Raw genomic sequence first — 19,371 nt, 5'->3', positions numbered from 1 at the left:
TAACTTTCATGAAGCGGTCTGTCCGCCTCAGCCCCCTTTTCAGCAAAGGGAGCAGATGCAAGCTACTGGCAGGGGCCAGGAGGTAGCCAATAGGCAGGACAATGCTAATGCAAATCAAGGGACAGGTGCTCTAGGTGACAAAGGTGATTCACTGCTGGGCCAGTCGAGAGGTGTGAATGTGTGTGTGGACAGTGCGCAGATCGCTGCTGAGGTTCAGCGTGAGGTGAGAGAATGTGTTAGCCAGGCATTAGGTGTTCAGGAGGACTTGATCAGAAGGGCTGTGGCGGCAGCACTTGGGGTGCAGGAGAGGGCGAGGAGTGGCGAAAGGGAGGGTGCTACCCCTTCTGGGGCCCTCTTCGTCACTCAGAGTACTCCCCAGTCTGTTTTGTCTCCTCAGGTGTCATCTGTTGCAGAGCAAAGAATGGAGGCTGGTAGAAGCAGCCAGTGCACGGCGAATGGAGGAGTTGCAGGACCTGCCAGCTCAACGGCAAGTGGACGCCTACAGGCATCGGAAGGGGCTTCGCAGCAGCTGTCGCAGTCCGGTGAGTGCACCATCACTGACATTACACACACTAACATGGGGTCTTCATCTAGTGACTCAGGCTCTGAGAGGGAGACAGGGCTAGGTTTAGTGGGTAAGGGCCAACAACAGATGTTTAGAATGATTAAGAAATTAGTGGCAGCACAGGTGCAGGCGAAGGCAGGTGCACAGGGCGTTGTAGAGAACAATTCCTTAGCTCAGGTGGGGGAGGCGCCGACGGTTGCGGCAGGGCAGGTGGCGTCAAGGAAAGTGGCGGTGCACGGGGATTCGTACCCATGCCTAGTCCACTCACTATATGGCCATTTGAAGGCTAAAGTGATTAAAAAAATACAAGAGGGTAGATATGTGAATATCTACGAGCTCACTCCAGAAGCTTGTAGAGCTAAGGAGAGGGCGGCCGAGGGCTCTGGCCCCAAAAAAGTCCGGCGTCAGGAAACTTATGAGGAATGGCAGGCCGGATATAGGGTGTTGGCGTCCTGCTATGTGGATAGGTGGCTGACTCAGGGGCATAACCTTTTTAAATATCAGGACACGATTGGTGATATTTACAAAAGGTTCAAGGAAGGCGCTTGGAGGGATTACGATTTGGCGTTCCGCAAGAAAATGGTAGGTAACCCCATCTTACACTTCGGGACGCAGGATATGCACCTGTGGTCTAAGTTGGGGCGCGAGAGGTCTACTTCGCCTCCCGCGGTAGCGAAGCCTGGAACACAGCGGTCCTTTCTGCGCCAGAAGAGGCGTGGGAGGGAGTGCTGGAAATTCCAGGATAAGCAGTGTGACAGGGGAGCGAATTGCTCCTTTCGGCACATCTGCAAATTTTGCAGCGGACCACACCCGGGTTCAGACTGCGCAAAGAGAAGGGAATCAAGCGCACCCGCCCAGATTAGTAGAGGGGGGGCTGGGGGCAAGGGCCCCAACTCCGCTTAAGTACGAGAAGATGGCGCCATGGTTGGCGCTATACCCTGATGGGGAGGCAACGGCAGTCCTGTCGTCAGGGTTGAGGGTGGGGTTCAAGATACCAGTTACTTCTCAAGTAACCGGGTCATCTGTCCATCGTAATCTAAAGTCAGATTATGAGTTCCCGCACATGGTGAGGGAAAAGTTGGCGAAGGAACTGAGGCTGCGGAGGGTGGTCGGCCCATTTCGGGAACGGCCACTCGCGGATCTAGTAGTCTCTCCACTGGGAGTAGTTTCCAAGCGGGAGAAGGGAAAGTACAGGCTTATTCATCATCTGTCGTATCCCAAAGGAGCGTCAGTGAACGACGCAATAGATCCGGACCTCAGCTCTGTACACTATCAGTCCTTTGACGAGGCACTGGAGGTGGTTCGCTTTCAGGGTCGTGGGGCCTTGATGGCCAAGCTGGACATAGAGTCCGCTTTCCGCTTGCTCCCGCTTCATCCTTCTTCCTTTCGTCTGATAGGGATGAAGTTTGAGGGTGATTTCTTTGTTGACAGGTGTTTGCCCATGGGCTGCTCCTTGTCACGTGCCCTTTTTTGAATGCTTCAGCTCCTTCCTGCACTGGGTGGTGCAGAGGGCATCTGGGGGCGGGGCCGTGGCCCACTACCTGGATGATTTCTTGCTGGTAGGGGGTCCGGAATCTGACGAATGTGCTAGGTTGATGAGGGTGATGCAGGATGTTACAGCCGAGTTTGGGGTCCCGCTCGCACACGAGAAAACGCAGGGCCCATGCACTTGCCTGACATTCCTGGGCATAGAGATTGACACTGTAGAATCCCTATGCAGGCTCCCAAAAGATAAAGTCGACCACCTCCTTGAGGCGGTTCAATCAGCTGGTCGCGCGGAACACATCTCAATTAAGGAGCTGCAGTCTCTGCTGGGATTGCTTAACTTTGCAGGTAGGGCAATCCCCATGGGGAGGGTCTTCAACCACAGGTTGGAAGCCCAATTGAAAGGGACTCGGACGCACAGTCAGAGGCGCCGGGTGACGGAGGAGATGAGGGACGACCTAATAGTCTGGGAAAGGTTCCTGGTTCATTTAATGGGGTATGCCTTTGGAGGGACGGACCCATCTCCAACCAAGCCCTGCATCTGTTCACGGATGCTGCGGGCGGGCTGGGCTATGGAGCCTATTTGGACGGAGACTGGAGCGCGGAGCCATGGCCTGAGGGCTGGATTGCCGCGGGCCTTACGCATAATCTAGCATTGCTCGAACTCTTCCCTATTGTGGTTGCAGTAGAACTATGGGGAGAGAGGCTGGCCAATCGGTCAGTAATCTTCTGGTCGGACAATATGAGCGTGGTGTACGCCATAAACAGGTTGTCAGCAGCGTCGCCGGTGGTGGTGACCTACCTCCGGCACCTGTTCTTGCGATGTTTGCAGCTTAATGTTCGCTTCACAGCGCGACACGTGCCAGGGGTAAGCAATGTGATAGCAGATGCCCTTTCGAGATTTCAATGGGATCAGTTTAGAAGGGTGGCCCCAAGGGCAGCGTCTGAGGGTCTAACATGCCCTCTTTTCCTTTGGCAGCTGGCGGAGGTTGAGAGACCATTCTCCCCCTGATCAGAGCATCGCTGGCTCCTAAGACGTGGGCGGCGTACTCGTCGCATTGGAAGGCGTGGGAGCGCTTCAGCGAGCAGAAAGGTTTCTTGTTGCGTCAGGCATCTCAGGTACACGTTCTGGAATGGCTAGCGTGCTTGAAGCTTGAGGGTGTGTCTAGGTTGTCAGCTCTGAGCAGGTTAGCGGCATTGTCGTTTTTCAACAAAGCATTAGGTTTTGGGGACTATACGGGTACTTTCTTAGTAAGGCAGATCTTGAAGGGATTGGGGCCAGATGGCCCCGCCTTCAAAGGATCGGAGGGAGCCAATCACGCCGGAAAGATTGCACTCGCTGGTAGTAAATCTGGGGGCAGTGTGCAGTTCAGCCTACGAGGCGGTCTTGTTTCGGGCTGCTTTTGCGCTGGTATTTGTGGGGGCGCTAAGAATAGGTGAAGTGGTCGCCTCCTCTACGAAAGGGGAGGTGGGCGGCATTAAAGTGGGGCATGTGCGGGCCTCGGATGAGTGCGTACTACTGCTCATCCCCAGATCCAAAACGGATCAGGATGGTAAAGGGGCTTGGTTGCCTTTAGCTAGGCACGAAAGCCCGGAATGCTGCCCAGTGTCGAGCGTGGCAGAGTATTGCCGTGTACGGCCGAGTGGGGGGCTGCAGTTTCTTGTGCACAAGGACGGCAGTTCTCTCTCAGCCTTCCAATTCCGCAAAGTGCTAGCCAAAGTGGCAGCGGCAGCGGGATTGGATCCGTCTAAGATTGCTCCGCATTCATTCCGTATCGGGGCAGCGACTAGTGCAGCGGCCAGGTGGGTCGTCGCAGGCGGTCATTAAGAAAAATGGGGCGTTGGAAGTCGGAGCGCTATAGGGGCTACATTCGCCCTTTTGAAAGCTTAGGTGCTGGGGGCGCATTAGGGGGGACCCCCTCTGATACCTTCCCGGCCGGGGGGGGAGAGAAGGGGGGTCTGCTAGTAGTCGTTTGTCAATGTTTCATTGTCCCCATCCATGTCGTTATAGGTACAGTAAAGACCCCAGTGCACGTGTGGATTATTGGGCACTCCTTTATCCACTGGGCGGCTATCAGGGCGCATCAATCCCCGGGAGGGCAGCAGCTAGGATTGGCGGCATCCAGGGCTAACATTCGCTGGCTCGGGCGCAGGGGTCTAAATTGGAGTGAGCTCCCCGCTCTGTTACAGGATGCGCATAGGAGGTGGGGAAAGCCTCAAGTGATTGTTGTGCATCTGGGCGGGGAACGACCTGGGATCCATCCCCGTGTTGGACTTAATTCAGGTTATGGTTGCGGACATCAAGTGGGTGTGCGCATGGCTCCAGGATGTGCGGATAGGTTGGTCTAACGTGGTTGCACGGCTGCGTTGGCGTCACATTGTGACACAGAGGGCAGCGTACAATGTCCGCAAGAAAGTTAATAGGGAAGTGGGAAGAGCGGTCACGGCCGTGAGAGGATTCGTCATCAGGCATGACACTATTACGGCCGACAAGAAGGCCCTTTACCGACCGGATGGGGTTCACCTGGCGGACGTCGGGTTGGACATTTTTCTGGCTGACTTTAAGAAAGCCATCTCATTGGTTGTTTAAAATGGACACTTGGTAGGACATTAGTTAGTTTTCGAAGTTCTGTGCTATGGTTGGTATCCGACCGTTGTTGACACAGCGTTTATATATATATATAAAAAAAAAAGTTTAAATTTGGTTAATTGTTTGATATTTTTATATTTGAAGTGTTTAAGGGCTATGTTGGTTAGGTGTGGCGGCAAGAGTATCGTCTTTCTTGTGGCGGTCGGGCAAGGCCCTGGGAGCGGGCGCAGTGTGAGCAGAGTGACGGCCCGAACACAGGGAGAGGTGTCGCCCACTAAGTGCCGGCTTAGGGGTTCCTCTCCCCCTTTTTAAAGAGCTGCAGGCCGAAGAGCTCTCCATAACAAAATCTCTCTCACTGTGCCAATGAGCGTGCGCAACCCCTGTGCCACGCTCCAGACATCGGAGGGGCCTTGTCCGTCAATAAGTAGGGGTTAGTTAGCTAGAAGAAGATGCCGCCACCAACTGGAATTAACTTGTTACAAGTTCAGTGATAGGTTGATTTGAGCTGCCTAATTATTGGCTAATATTAGGCCGTATTAAATTGGTTTAATAAACGCGACCGTGACCGGTCTTTTCCCCAAGCAGTTGTGTTGTGTTTTTGTTTTAGAACGTAGGACATAATAGGGGGTTTATCCCCATATGGAAGTGGAAGGCCCTCTAATGGGCCTGTAGCAAAATTAAGGGATAGCTGACTTGAAGTCTGGAGGGTTCTAGAAGTGAGTGTATGTTACAATGTTGCAAGTGTGTTGGAGGGTGTACCTCTTGCCTTTATAGGGTCCTGTTCCAGTGGATTCGGCCTCTTCCTGCCTCCAGACTTCGAGGAGAACTTTCCCCGCCCGTCCGTCCCTGGAAGAAGGTATGTGGCGGAAAGTTAGGTTGAGGGTAAGTCTGTCCTCGGCGGGGGTAGGTTTAGTTGAACCAGCCCCATAAGCCTGAGGTTGTAAGATAGTCATCCACCTCTCTCATTTGCGTTGGACGACTCGTTTGGAGAGGATGCCTTACTGGGTTGGTGAAATTGTGCCCTAGCTGGCGGTCGGGCAAGGCCCTGGGAGCGGGCGCAGTGTGAGCAGAGTGACGGCCTGAACACAGGGAGAGGTGTCGCCCACTAAGTGCCGGCTTAGGGGTTCCTCTCCCCCTTTTTAAAGAGCTGCAGGCCGAAGAGCTCTCCATAACAAAATCTCTCTCACTGTGCCAATGAGCGTGCGCAACCCCTGTGCCACGCTGCAGACATCGGAGGGGCCTTGTCCGTCAATAAGTAGGGGTTAGTTAGCTAGAAGAAGATGCCGCCACCAACTGGAATGAACTTGTTACAAGTTCAGTGATAGGTTGATTTGAGCTGCCTAATTATTGGCTAATATTAAGCAGTATTAAATTGGTTTAATAAACGCGACTGTGACCGGTCTTTTCCCCAAGCAGTTGTGTTGTGTTTTTATTTTAGAACGTAGGACGTAATAGGAGGTTTATCCCTTAAGGAAGTTTACAATTAAATCTCATAAGAGTTAGATGAAATCTCTTAAGATCACAGTAAAAGAGTTCATGACCTCAGCACTGTTGATGTTCATTTCTTCATTTATTTATTTTTTACCTGCAGCTGAGCAGCAGTTGAGTATGACTTTTAACACAGAACTTACTCTGCTGAGCTGAGGAAATTGTGAGGTAAAATATCTTCCTTTTTTACATAGAGATGCTCAGGTGATATTTTCATGTCAGTTTTTACAGTTATACTGCATCAGTTTCAAGTGATTTAGCATACAAGTATTATGTCCCTTTAATCAGTATCCCTACTCCATTTTTCTTTTTACAATTTGAATTAAAATATTGTTGTGTATAATCTCCAGAGTATAATTTTGGTTCCTTATTCTTTGGAAATGTGTTTTCTGTAGGAACACCAACCACCCTGTATCCTTTTGAACCATGTCAGTGCAATCAATCTTTTAGTTGGAGAGTTTAGACCCTTGCAATTTTGGGATACTAATTAGTTAGAGAGCGATGTCATGTTCTTTCATCCTTCTCTCTCCCACCAGCGAAACAGATAAGAAGTACACAGGGGGAACAACAAGTGCTTAAGGAAGGAAAACCAACCCCCATTCTTCTGGAGGGAGGAGGACACCTATTTTTCATATAGCAGTCGATAAGCTCACTAAACATCTGTAGAACATTCTTTGGTGATGTGTGAGCAGCATAATATCCTGAAAGAAAAAATGGTGACCAGCATAATAACAAAAACAATGAAAACCTCATAACTTGGTAACTTAATAACAAAAAAATTGTATAACTATAAGAACTTTCCATGTTCTCTTAACGCTGGGCTGGGTAGGGAAACATAGGGGTATAAAAGGACCTGGGAAGGTCTAGGCACAGTTAGGGGTAAAAGCTTTTAAATCATCATTCCGGTAAGGGATTTTTAAAAATTATTATTATAATATGGAGGAACACTACACGCAACCAGAAACATGTTAGGCATTTTTACTCAATTTATTCTTGTTATCTAAGTGGAGAGGAATGACAAAATTAAGGTAAGTGGGGAAATTGTTCATTTAACCAACTAAGGTTCAGTAACTTTTTGAATTGCTATAACTACTGCCTATGCATTGTTACCAGAGTGCTGCTGTACATATCAAGAGATGCAGTCTCTTACAATCCGGTTAAAGGCGAGTTACTTCAACTCTCTATTTTCAGAGAACATAGAGCTTGAACAGGGGTTTACCCTTCAACTGTTTGCTGTCTGAAATAAGTAAAAAACAGAGGCGCCACCATGGCCTAGTACCACCAACACATGTATATAACAGGATAGCAGGTAGATGTGAATATTCACAAACGTGAAGCACCCAACTGGTGCTAATAAGGCAGGCTGAAACTTCACAGTAGTCCAGCACACTGTTTATCCTCAACACGGGCCCACTCAGAATTCATCAGAAGTACCAATGTTCATGTGCCTGGAGAAGCAAAAAAAGCAAACCAACATGGCCTGATATCATCTGGACAAGGACAAATATGACCAAATGCTTGTACTTACAAGATAGCAAGCACCTGTAGGTGCAATATCAGAAAACTGGAACCAAGGCGTCGCCCAGTAGACTAAGCAGAGGACAATTCTCAGCGAGAACAGGAACAAAGGTGTAATTACCAAAAGGTGATAAACCACAGGAGGTGATAGACCACAAAACAGCAAGTGTATAGATAAAATATAACTTTAATAACAAAGCGACGTGTTTCTCAGCCTACTAGGGCTGTTTCATCAGGCTATAACAAACATTTGAAATACACTTGCTATTTAACATAAAACCAAGATACTAAAAACCTCTATGATTGGATGATCAATTAGGGAACCACACCAGTTGGGTGCTTCACGTTTGTGAGTATTCACATCTACCTGCTATCCTGTTATATACATGTGTTGGTGGTACTAGGCCATGGTGGCGCCTCTGTTTTTTACTTATTTCAGATTTTGAATACCAGAACAGCCATCCTTTGACAGAGTGCTGCCTCAACGTTTGGATTCTTTTGTTACCTTGGTTATATGGACTTTTCTATGTCTGTGCAAACACTGTTCTATTACCATATTTGGGGTATAGTATCTGAGTTTTAGGCTTTGTCTGCATTTCATAGGGGCTCTTTATATTATCATATATATTTATTTCTGCTCATATATATATATGCAATACCAAGGAAGCGCCCCCTAAGGGCGTGGTGTGTGTTGTACACATCACTCTCTATAACTGTTTGCTGTCGCCTGAGAAAGAGTAGGGCCAGCTGGAGTAATGTCTCTTGCTCTTTTCCTTTGTACCTTGGTCCAATGTGGTCTCTGTTGCTTTGGCTTCAAGGTCTCCTTATTCTGTACCTCATGTATTGATGGTAGCGAAGGCAGTGGTATTTCCAGTTGAGACCAAAAGTCCTCTAATTCTTTAGGTGTCTTTATATATGCATCTTATTATTTTTCAACACCTTTATACTAAATGGGAAACCCCCATCTATAGGAGACACCTCTTTCCTGCAAGTGTTGAGTGAGGAATCTTGCTTCTTCCCTATTTTGTAATGTAAGTGGGCTGAGATCTGAGTATAGTTGTAGTTGTATTCCATTATATGAAACCGGTTGTTGTTGCCTGGCCGCTTTCATTATTCTTTCTTTGTGCACAAACTTTTGGAATTTCAGAATCACGTTGCGTGGCGGTTCTGTATCTTTGGGTTGTAGGCGTAGAGCTCTGTGAGCCCTGCCTAGCAGGACTGTGTGGTTCGAGTCATTTAATAGAGACCTGAACAAATCTTGGAGGAAGGGGTTTTACTCCTCTTGTACAATGCTTTCTGGGATGCCTCTTATCCGTACATTTTGCCTCCTTCCCCTATTGTCCAGGTCCTCTTTTTTTCTTGCAAAAACGACATTTGGAATTCCTGAGCATGTAATTTTCTAGTGGCAAGATCCATGTCTGTGGTTTGTTGTTCCGTTTGTTCCTCCAAAAATTAAATTCTGTTTCCCAGTTCATCTTGCACATTGGCATTCAATGCTTTGAAAAAACATATTCACCTTGTTACTTGTATTGGGGGTATTTTTTGCATTTTTGTCTCCTTTTAGCGCTCTTCTAGCCACCAAGTGTGTATACAGCGGTGCACCGTACCAGGTCCCACCGTGTAAATGAGTATATGCTTCTACCCCCCCTGATTGGTGTAAGTGTAAATTCAGCTATAGGCTCCCCTTTATGTATATGTAGAATTAAAATGATATGCTGCCCGCCTCTTAGGAGTTATATGTTTTTATCTTTCAGCCTCTAGGATTCAGGGCCTAACAACCCAATTGCTGGGCTCTATTTAATGGCAGTTAGCAGTGCAGAAACTGTTAGGAGTTGTATTGATATTTCTGTAATCACACCTGTGTTAATTCCTCCTTTTATGCCCGCTATTTCAGAGCTGCAATGTAAGAACGTTTAATGCAATCAAATTCTCTTATTGCGAACCCTTTGTGACTCTGCGCCCCGTGTGTATAGTGACCTCCAAGAGTTCCTTTTCCAAAACACTCAGAATGAGTAACTTTCCCTTTACTTTAGTGAACGGGTAGTGGTTTCTTTACACAGGCCAGCTTATAGCCACAAAGTTGTTTATACCACATATTTAATCAGTGCACTAAGGAGCCGTTCCCTCTATTTTATTCCTTTCACTCTTGCTGCTTTTAATAACCCAATTATTAGGTCTTATTGTGTATTCACATGTTCCTATATTGTATTATAGAGGAGTCTCTCTCCCTTGTGTGACTGTGCTCTGTGTAGTGTTAAAATGGCTTCCCACCACAGCCACTCCATTTCCCTCGGCTCGCCACTGTAGTATACTTCAATCCGCTTTCATTCATCCGTTGCGTGCGGCGATCTTGCGGGCCTTGTAGTCACTTGATGAAAGATAACTTTTCTGCACTAAACCAGATCACAATTTATTATTATTATTATTATTATTATTATTATCAGGTATTTGTAGAGTGCCAACAGGTTCCGCAGCGCTATGAACATGGGTGGTATATAAAAAAAAAACAATTATATGGATCAAATGGGGAGAGAGGGTCCTGCCAAGAGTTACACTGTTGTAGTCGGCTCTTATGAAGGTAAACTACAAACAGCTGGGCTCATAGGCTTACATGCTATGGGGTTTAAGGGGATAGCAGTGGAGATAGGAAGGTTAGTGTAGGTTGTAAGCGTCCCTGAATAGTAGAGTATTCAGGGAGCACTTGAAGCTTTTAAACTAGGGGAGATTCTTGTGGAGCGAGGCAGAGAGTTCCATAAGATGGGAGCAAGTCTTGAGACATCTTGTAGACGGGAATGTGGAGGAGGTAACAAGAGGGGAGGTGAGGAGGAGATCATGAGCGGAGCGAAGGGGACGGGAAGGAGTGTATCTGGAGAAAAGGTCTGAGATGTAAGGGGAGCAGTGCAATTGAGGGCTTTGTGTGTCAGAGTGAGAATTTTGTGTTTAATCCTGGAGGCAAGAGGAAGCCAATGAAGGGATTGGCAGAGAGGTGCAGCAGATGAAGGAATGCAAGGAATATGAGTTGGCAGAGGCATTCATCTATGGATTGTAAAGGGAGCTAGGCGGCAGCTAGGGAGACCAGAGAGGATTAGAGTTGCAGTAGTCGAGGCAGGAAAGGATGAGAGAGTGAATTATAATCTTTGTTGTGTCTTGTGTAAGGAAATGTCTAATTTTAGCGATGTTTTTAAGGTGGAGGCGGCAGGCTTTAGCCAAGGACTGAATGTGAGGAGTGAAAGAAAGATCTGAGTCAAGTGTGACCCCAAGACATTGGGCATGTGAGGTTGGGGTAATGATGGAGTTTTCAACAGTTATAGAGACATGGGGGGTGGAGATTTTGGAAGAAGGGGGGGAAAATAAGGAGCTCAGTTTTGTAGAGATTTAGCTTGAGGTAGTGAGAGGACATCCAAGATGAGATATGAGAGGCGACAGTTAGTGACACGGGTTAGCAAGGAAGGAGATAGTTTGGTGCAGAGCGGTACATTTGGATATCATTGGCATACAAATGATAATGAAACCCGTGGGACTTTATTAAGGAACATAGTGAGGACGTGTAGACTGAGAAGAGAAGGAGGGGGGCCGAGGACAGAGCCTTGTGGAGCCCCAACAGAAAGTGGTAACGGGGCAGAGGATACCGCAGAGAAGGCACGGTTAGACAGATAGGAAGAGAACCAAGAGAGAGCTGTGTCACAGATGCTGAAGGATTGGAGGGTATGAGTAAAAGAGGGTGGTCGACAGTATCAAAGGCTGCAGACAGATCAAGGAGGATAAGTAGAGAGAAGTGGCCTTTTTGATTTTGCTTTAAGTAGGTCATTGGTAACCTAAACAATTGCTGTCTCTGTTGAGTGAAGGGGGCCAAATCCAGATTGCAGTGGGTCATAAAAATCTGTTGTGGACGGGTGAGCGGAGTTCACTCTGTTATGTCCTCTGTAATGGTGGTTGCAGCTTCTATGTACTCAGGCAGACTCCTCTCTATTGCTGCATCACATCACTGTTTCGTAGACGCTGTTGTTAGTTTAGATCTTCATGAGGTTCTCCTATGTCGATATACTTAATAACTTTGCTATATTCAAGTATTATACCCTAATTGTGTCTATTAAACTACGGAGCTTCACAATAATGCGGCCATCTCTGTCTATGGTCGGCTCCGCCCCTCATCAAGAGCATGCAAAAAAAATGTTATATCTCTTTTTATTATTATTGATTTTCAACATATTACATTCAAACAATACTTTTTCACATACAGCACATAATTTAAAACCTAAACATTGTTAAATCCACAATCATTAATGTTATTAATTCCAACTGAAATTATAATCTCTAAATTAACAAAACAAAAATATTAGCATATGAAGGTTTGGATCCTAGCAGAAATTAAATTATTACTGTAGATTGATCCAAAACACAATCCAATCCTATACTATGCTACTAGTTTGTACCTCCAAAAATAATTTACCAACTTAACGATCAGTAAACCTAATGATACTCTTATCATATTCTCATTTATTGGTAACTAACTTAAATGATTACAACTTTTAAATTATATATTATGATTTGTACTCATGAATCCATTTCATCTTTAACCTACCTTCTAATTTAGGTATTTAGCCCACTTAGCTATCCATTTATCCAGGATAAACCAAAACAACAAAAAAGAAAAAACACAAACAACAAAAAAAAAAAAAAAGGGAAGGGAGGAGGGGAGGAAAAATAAGATCCGTCTCTCTTCCCAACTCTAGTTAACCATATCCCTAGGAGTACTAATTCTGAATTTTGGAAGGGCAGAATTATCTGATCAATTTCTGAAACTGGGAGTGATTTAATAAATTCCGCCCACTTACTGAAAAATTGCCTAAATATCAGACTCCTTGTAGATATTGGCATCTCGCTGTTCTAAAATACATTGTTTCTTGAGGAAGTTTTTAATCTCTGATATAGTTGGTCGATCTCTTAGTTTCCATTTCTTAAAGATTAAATATCTAGCCGCCAGAATAATTTATATAATTAACTTTTCATAAGCTGATGTTCTTCCTGGTTTTCTAAACAGAACAAGACCTGAGTCCGTAAGAGCGCCAGTGGGAGATCTTAAGTGATACCTTCATTCCGAATTCTATTTTATACCAGAAACTGCCTAATCACTGGGCCAGTTCCAGAGCAAATGTATCAGATCCGCAGCCATCAAGGAACATTTGGAACATTTATTAAAATTTGGGTTGTGAAGCTTATACCCTTTTTCAGGGGTATAATAATATTTGTGTAGAAGTTTAAGGTGCGCCTCCCTCCATGTAGCTGAAAGTGTGGCCTGAGATACTTTGTGAATCGAGGTTTGTATAAATTTAATATCGATAATTATCTTGTGAGAGCATTGAATTCCATTCATGGGCAGCTTTTCCGAGAAGATGCTTCCCCTTTGCCAACTCCAAGCAGATGATAACATGGTGTGATGGAAATAAAGGCCTTTCTTTACAAAAAAGTCCCAGCCACTTGACTGCCCTCATTAGTTCTAAGACATAATGCCCTTGTCTGTAAATACGCAAAAAACTCTTTATTAGAAAGATTAAAATAATTCTTGAGTTCCTCAAATGCTTTAATACATTTTTTCTCTTGATCAGCAAAATATACAATCCTGTCCAATCCTAATAAATGCCAATTTTTGATAACCAATGAATCTAAGCCTGCCTGAAATTTTGGATTACCCATTAAAGGTAAATATTGCAAAGCCTGGCAGTTTATTTCTAAAAGCTTTCCTATCTTCCACCAGAGGCTCTCAATGGATTGAGAAACATTTTAAGTGCTCTAATATTAGTTGGCCATTCTTTTGGCTCACAGTGTATCAATGCTCTTGGCAAATAAGGATCACAGATTCTGTCCTTCAAGTTCATTGTTCTGGACATAGTCCTTGGAGAAGATCCAATCAGCCACAATACGGGCTAAAAAAGCAAGATTGTACAATCGTATGTCCGGTAGGGCAAAGTCTCCGAAATCTTTTGAAGAAGATAGTTTAATTAACGAAATCCTAGGTCTTCTGTTCTGCCATATGAATCTTCTTAGCATGCTATTTATTGCCCGAACATCCCTTTCTAGAAGCATTATTGAAGTGTTCTGTAAAATGTAAAGCAATATAGGGAAGAGAACCATCTTAAATAGCGCTATTCGTCCAGAGATAGGAAAGTGGTAAATTTTCCCAGCTTCTAAGCTTTTCTCTAAAATTTGATAGGACTGGAAGTATATTAAGATTGTACAAATCTTTGGGGTTACTTGGGATATAATACCAAAGATATTTAAATGAGTCTTTAACCAGACGAAAAGGGATATTACCTAAGGGAGCTATTATTTCTTCTAAACCAAAATAATTCAGATTTTGTGGGTATTTACTTTGTAGCCCGAAAATGAGCCAAATTGAGAAATGATTTGTAACAATTTAGGTATGTTGGTTTTAGTATCTGATAGATAAAGGAGTATGTCATCCGCGTAAAGGGCTACTTTTAATTCATAATTTACCTATTTTGATGCATTCTAGTTGTTGTCTGATCATGATTGCTGAGGATTCAATGCAGAGATTAAAGAGCAGTGGGGAGAGGGAACAGCCCTGACGAGTTCCACTGCCCAGCGTGATTGGCGAGGAGAGTATATTATTTACAATTATATTCGTATATGGTTGGTTCATATAGGTTTTTTAATAAAGCTGAGAAAACCTCCTCTAAAGCCGAATTTATCTAGGGAGGAAAAAAAGATGATCATGTTGACCCGAGTCAAAAGCCTTCCTACGGCATCAACTGAGCTCACCCGCTAAATCAGGAGCTGCCTCCCCCCCCCCATCCTTCACCGCCCCTGCATTGAAAAAAATTCTGATACCACAAAGGCCATCTCTGATTTTAGCATAAGAGTTTCGAGCATTTAAAAACCCGGCCCTGTCTTTATGAATAATGTTAGCTAGTATTTTTTGCAGTCTGGGTGCAAGAATTGAAGTAAGAATCTTATAATCAGAATTTAATAAGGCAATAGGCCTATATGACTCTTTCTGAGTTGGATCCTTCCCACTTTTCAGAATTAAAGTTGTATATGAAGCTGAGAAGGATTTCGCTACTGGCTCTCCGTCAGTGTATATATGATTATATAATTTACAGAGATATGGTGTAATCTCTGGAGGTAGAAGGTAGCCCATCCGGTCCAGAGGCTTTGTTCAAGGCTAGATCAGAAATAGCTTTCCTAATTTCTTCTTCTTTAAATGGCGCATTGAGAATCTCAACTGATTCCTCAGATACCTTAGGACAAGAAATTTTGCTCCAGAAATCCTCCGCCTGGCCTGAGATCTGAATCTCTAGCGGCATATATGTCTTCGTAATATCTTACCCCATCTCCTCCGCTATTTCTTCATGTTTAAAAACATGCTTACCCCCCTGATGTTAGCTTCTCAATTAGCGGAGACCTTTTATCGTTCTTGACCAAATTAGCTAATAGTTTCCCAGACTTGTTTCCGAATTCTGTATAATTTTGACTGTAATTTTAGATCTTTCTGGGTTTCTCGAAATAGCCGCAAATGCATCTTTGTTGCTTTTAGCTCTGGTATATTTTGCCCAGTTAACAGAGTTCCTGCGTAACGAAGGAGTCGATTATATGCATTTGTTACTGCATTCGTTTAGTTCTTTCTCTCTGTTGCAGTTTTTTATTTAACATAGCATTGTAAGCGATAATTTTCGCCTCTTAATACTGCCTTTGCAGCCTCCCAAAAGATGGCTGTGCGATCTATGTATTCCGAGTTACAATGGTCATAATCATTGAACTTAGTTCTAAGCCAGTTCTTAAAATTCCAGGTTTGATGCTTGAAAAGAGGGAAAAAAACCTGATAGGTCTAGACCTAGGGTGTTTCACCTGAAAGTCTAAGGTAATCGGCCCGTAGATCGGATAGAGAAATAGGTAATATTTTCACTTTTGCCTCCCGATGTACAAAGCCTTTCATCTATTAGAAAAAGATCAATTCTTGATAAGGTCTTATGGGCTTTGGATAGGCATGTATAGTCCCTATAGTCAGGATTTTGCATCCTCCAACATACTCTTAATACTTAAGTTCCACATGACTCTAATGAGTAATTTAGTTTCCAAATGATCCATTTTATGCTTTTTCTGCTTCGTGTTTAGCCTTAGTCTATCAAGGGGGTGCTGTGGGGCCATATTGAAATCCCCTCCAAGGATTAAATAACCCTCTTGTACAGAGAAGGATTTTAGATTGCATCTGATTCCAGAATTCTGGGATCAAGAGTGTAGGGCACATATACATTACAAAGCGTGAAAACACGGTTACCAATTTTTATTTTTAAAATTACTGATCTCCCCTCTGGTCTGCTCCAACATACATCACTTCTGCGTTGATTTTTCCTCTAATAAAATAGCCACCCCTCTCTTTCTCCCAGGACCTGGCGGCGTAAATACCTCCTTAACCCATGAAGTTTTTAACTTTAAGGCTTCCTCCAGGTTAAGGTGCGGTTTCCTGGAGGAATGCTATATCTGTGTCCCATTTTTCTTAAAATAAGTTAAGATCGATTTTCCTCTTTATAGGGGTGGTGATGACCTCCAATGTTCTCCAAGAAACTATTTAAAGTTAGCCATAAAGTTTAGTTAGATAGAGGGGAGAGGGACAGGGGGGCGAAAAAAAAAAAAAGAAAAATAAATTTTTTTTAATAGTGAATGTATAAGGAAAAAAAAAGGAAAGAAAAGGAAATTTTCCAGTTATAATTATAGCCCCATTATACTATTGTGAGTCCCTGCATTCTTTTATTAATAAGGGATTAACAGAAAAGTCCTGAGTATGGGCTCAATATTAACTCAGGAGAGTTTAATTGACTCAAGAGTTTTTCTGCGTCTTATGCATTTTTCAAAGAGATAGACCTCTCCCTTGACGAAGACTTTCAGTTTGGAAGGATAAATAATTAGGGCCTGGTAGCCCTGATGGATTACAATTAGAGCACATTGGGGCCAAATTCCTTCTTTTGAATGCTGTTTCTGCTGAAAAGTCCTGAAATAGTAGAATTCTATTTTCCCTAAAAAAGACTGATTTTTTCGTAAATATTGTAGCAGAGTTACCTTATCATTAAAATTGAGCAGTTTAGCTATTATTGGTCTGGGTCTGTTATTCCCTTTATTATCAACCTGTAACTTCCCTATTCTATGTGCCCTTTCAACCACTATCTGGGGGTTAGTAGGGGGATTTTAAGCAGCTGCACCAGAGTCTCTGAAATAAATAAACTTAGATTTTCAGGTTGTTTTCCCTCAGGTACCCCAATGATACGGATGTTGTTTCTCCTAGCACGATTTTCAAGATCCTCAATTTTAATCCGCATTTTGGTTAAAGTAGCAATCGTGGTTTCTAAGCTTGTGCCTTGAGCGGTGGTGAGATCCTCAAGATCAGATACCCTCTGTTCTACTTCATTAATTCTGTTGGTGAAATGTCTCATTTCTTGTGATAATAAGGTGATATCCTGTTTGATCTCCACAAGAGCATCGAATTTAGAGGTTAAGGCCTCTGCGATATTCGTTACTAGGGCCTGCATATTGGTCAGTTCATTGATAGTTAGTAGACTTATAGGCACTGACTGTGTGTCAGTAGTGGGATCTGTGGTGGTTTTGGTTCTTTTATCTCTTTGCCTCGCTGCCATGGCTGGCGAAGGAGTCCGGGAGTGACTGTGAAGGAATTTGTCCATATACCATGATGAGTGAGTGAAAAAAGGGAAAAAAAAGAAGGGAGGGAAGGCCAATCTAATCAATTAAGAAAGAATCCCCCCGAGCCGTGAGAAGAAAAAAAAAAAAAAAAAAGGGGGGGGGGAGAAAGAGAACCCTGTGAAGGGAGGGAGTGCAGAAAAAAAACAAACACTAGTGCCTAAAGGATATTCACATATGGTGTGGTGTATAGTGGGGGATCTAATAAGGGGAGAGTCTCAGGGCCAGCCACAGAGCGAGTCTGCAGTGTGTAGGGACTGAACAGGGGAGGGGAAAAAGAAGGAGCTCGCCTTCTCTTCCCTCTTACCCTCAGGGCTGGATTTCCCATTAGGCACAGTAGGCATGTGCCTACAGGCGCCTGCCTGTCAGTAATAAAAAAAAATATATATATATATATTTTTTTTTTGTGAGGGCATTAATTTTAGTAAGAATTGTGCTGCCAGGTGCTTACAGAGTCGAGTGTTTCATTGGGAACATGTTACAGCAGTTGAGGGAGCCATGAAGGAGAGAAGGGCAAAGATTAAAACTAAACCCCTCCCATTTTCGCCAGGCATGTTTAGTTTCACTTTTATTTTCTGTACTTCTGTTGCCTCACACAGCCAAGCTCCATGCTGATGTGTAGCAGATACTTTTGTTGAGGAATGAAAGCTTCAGAATCAGAACAACAGGTTAGGACTGTACAAACCTTCTAATGCTGCCTAGAATGACAACATAGCAAGCAGAGCACTTTAACCCCTTGGCTACCATAGAGGTGTTGCAGTTGTATTCACTTGTTATGTGCTGTAGTGCATTTTGATAGCCAGGGAGTTAGAATTCTGCTTCAGGATTAATGTTTTTGTTCTATAAAGGCATTGGAGGTGTGGAGGTTATGTGGACTAGCTGCTCTGCTCTTTATTACAAGCTGCTGATTTACAGCCTTTAGGGCGACTTTGACAACAAAGTTGTAGACTGTAAGGGCTGTAAAATGTGTATGTGTGTAAACCACTCACAGTGGCATATTTGTTTTTGTATGTATGTATATGTATGTATGTGTATATAGTATATATATTTATATATATATATATACACCACACATCACATTAAAATTGTTAATCTGTTATTTTATCAAGTAAGTGTGGTATGTATTGTGTTTTTGTGGTAAATTAGATTTCTAATTTCTAATTTTAAAAACACATTTGTTGACCCCTGGATTACATATAATCTACAACATTCCATTTTTTCCTTTAAAGAGCAACATCATATGATATTTATATTTCAGAACAAAATATATGTAACATCTTGTGTAGTGTACCAAAATATCAGAGTTCACAAGATTTTTTCATGTAATGGAAAAAAGACCTACATTTATATTTTCTTCCACTGGCTGCACAGGTTGTTTGATGAGCTTGCAGCTGCTAGTTTTAATATTGCTATTGTTTAACACAAAACTGTGTTTAACTCCAACAAAATGTTAAGCACATAGTCAAAGTAATCTCCAGAAAAAGCAATACACAAATGGCTTGTAAGTAAACATGTGCTATGAGCCCATTTGGGTCTGCACAGATGTGTATTGCTGTCTCAGAACTGACATTGACTAGTGTGTTTAACTCTTTGCAAGAGGCTAACACACTTCTGTGCAAGCACTAGGTGCAATAATAAAATGCCCTAGCAAACTGTCACATTTTATGTCCCTTTAAATAGGGTTTTTCTTTAGATATTTTTGCATTAAAAGTTTAACATGATTTGTTTATGTTATACATAATAGAAATTGTATGGCCATTTGAGTCAAGTGAATATTGATTTTTGGTGTAGCTTCCATTGCAACAAATATTGCAATTGGTGTGTGTATTTGTGTATCTCCATAAAAGGGAAAATGTAATTTTACATCTAATATTTATTTTAGTTGTCCTAAATAATAATAAAAAAGTCCTAATTTTTTTCCACTTTTTTGGGGTGGGGGGGGTGAGGGGTGCTTCAGGTTTTTGTGCCTACAGGCACCTGAGATGTAAATCCGGCCCTGCTTACCCTCCTAACTTAT

The sequence above is a fragment of the Bombina bombina genome, chromosome 4 (genome assembly GCF_027579735.1).
Source record: "Bombina bombina isolate aBomBom1 chromosome 4, aBomBom1.pri, whole genome shotgun sequence".
In the NCBI taxonomy this organism is placed as follows: Eukaryota; Metazoa; Chordata; class Amphibia; order Anura; family Bombinatoridae; genus Bombina; species Bombina bombina.
This window is presented reverse-complemented; position numbering follows the sequence as displayed.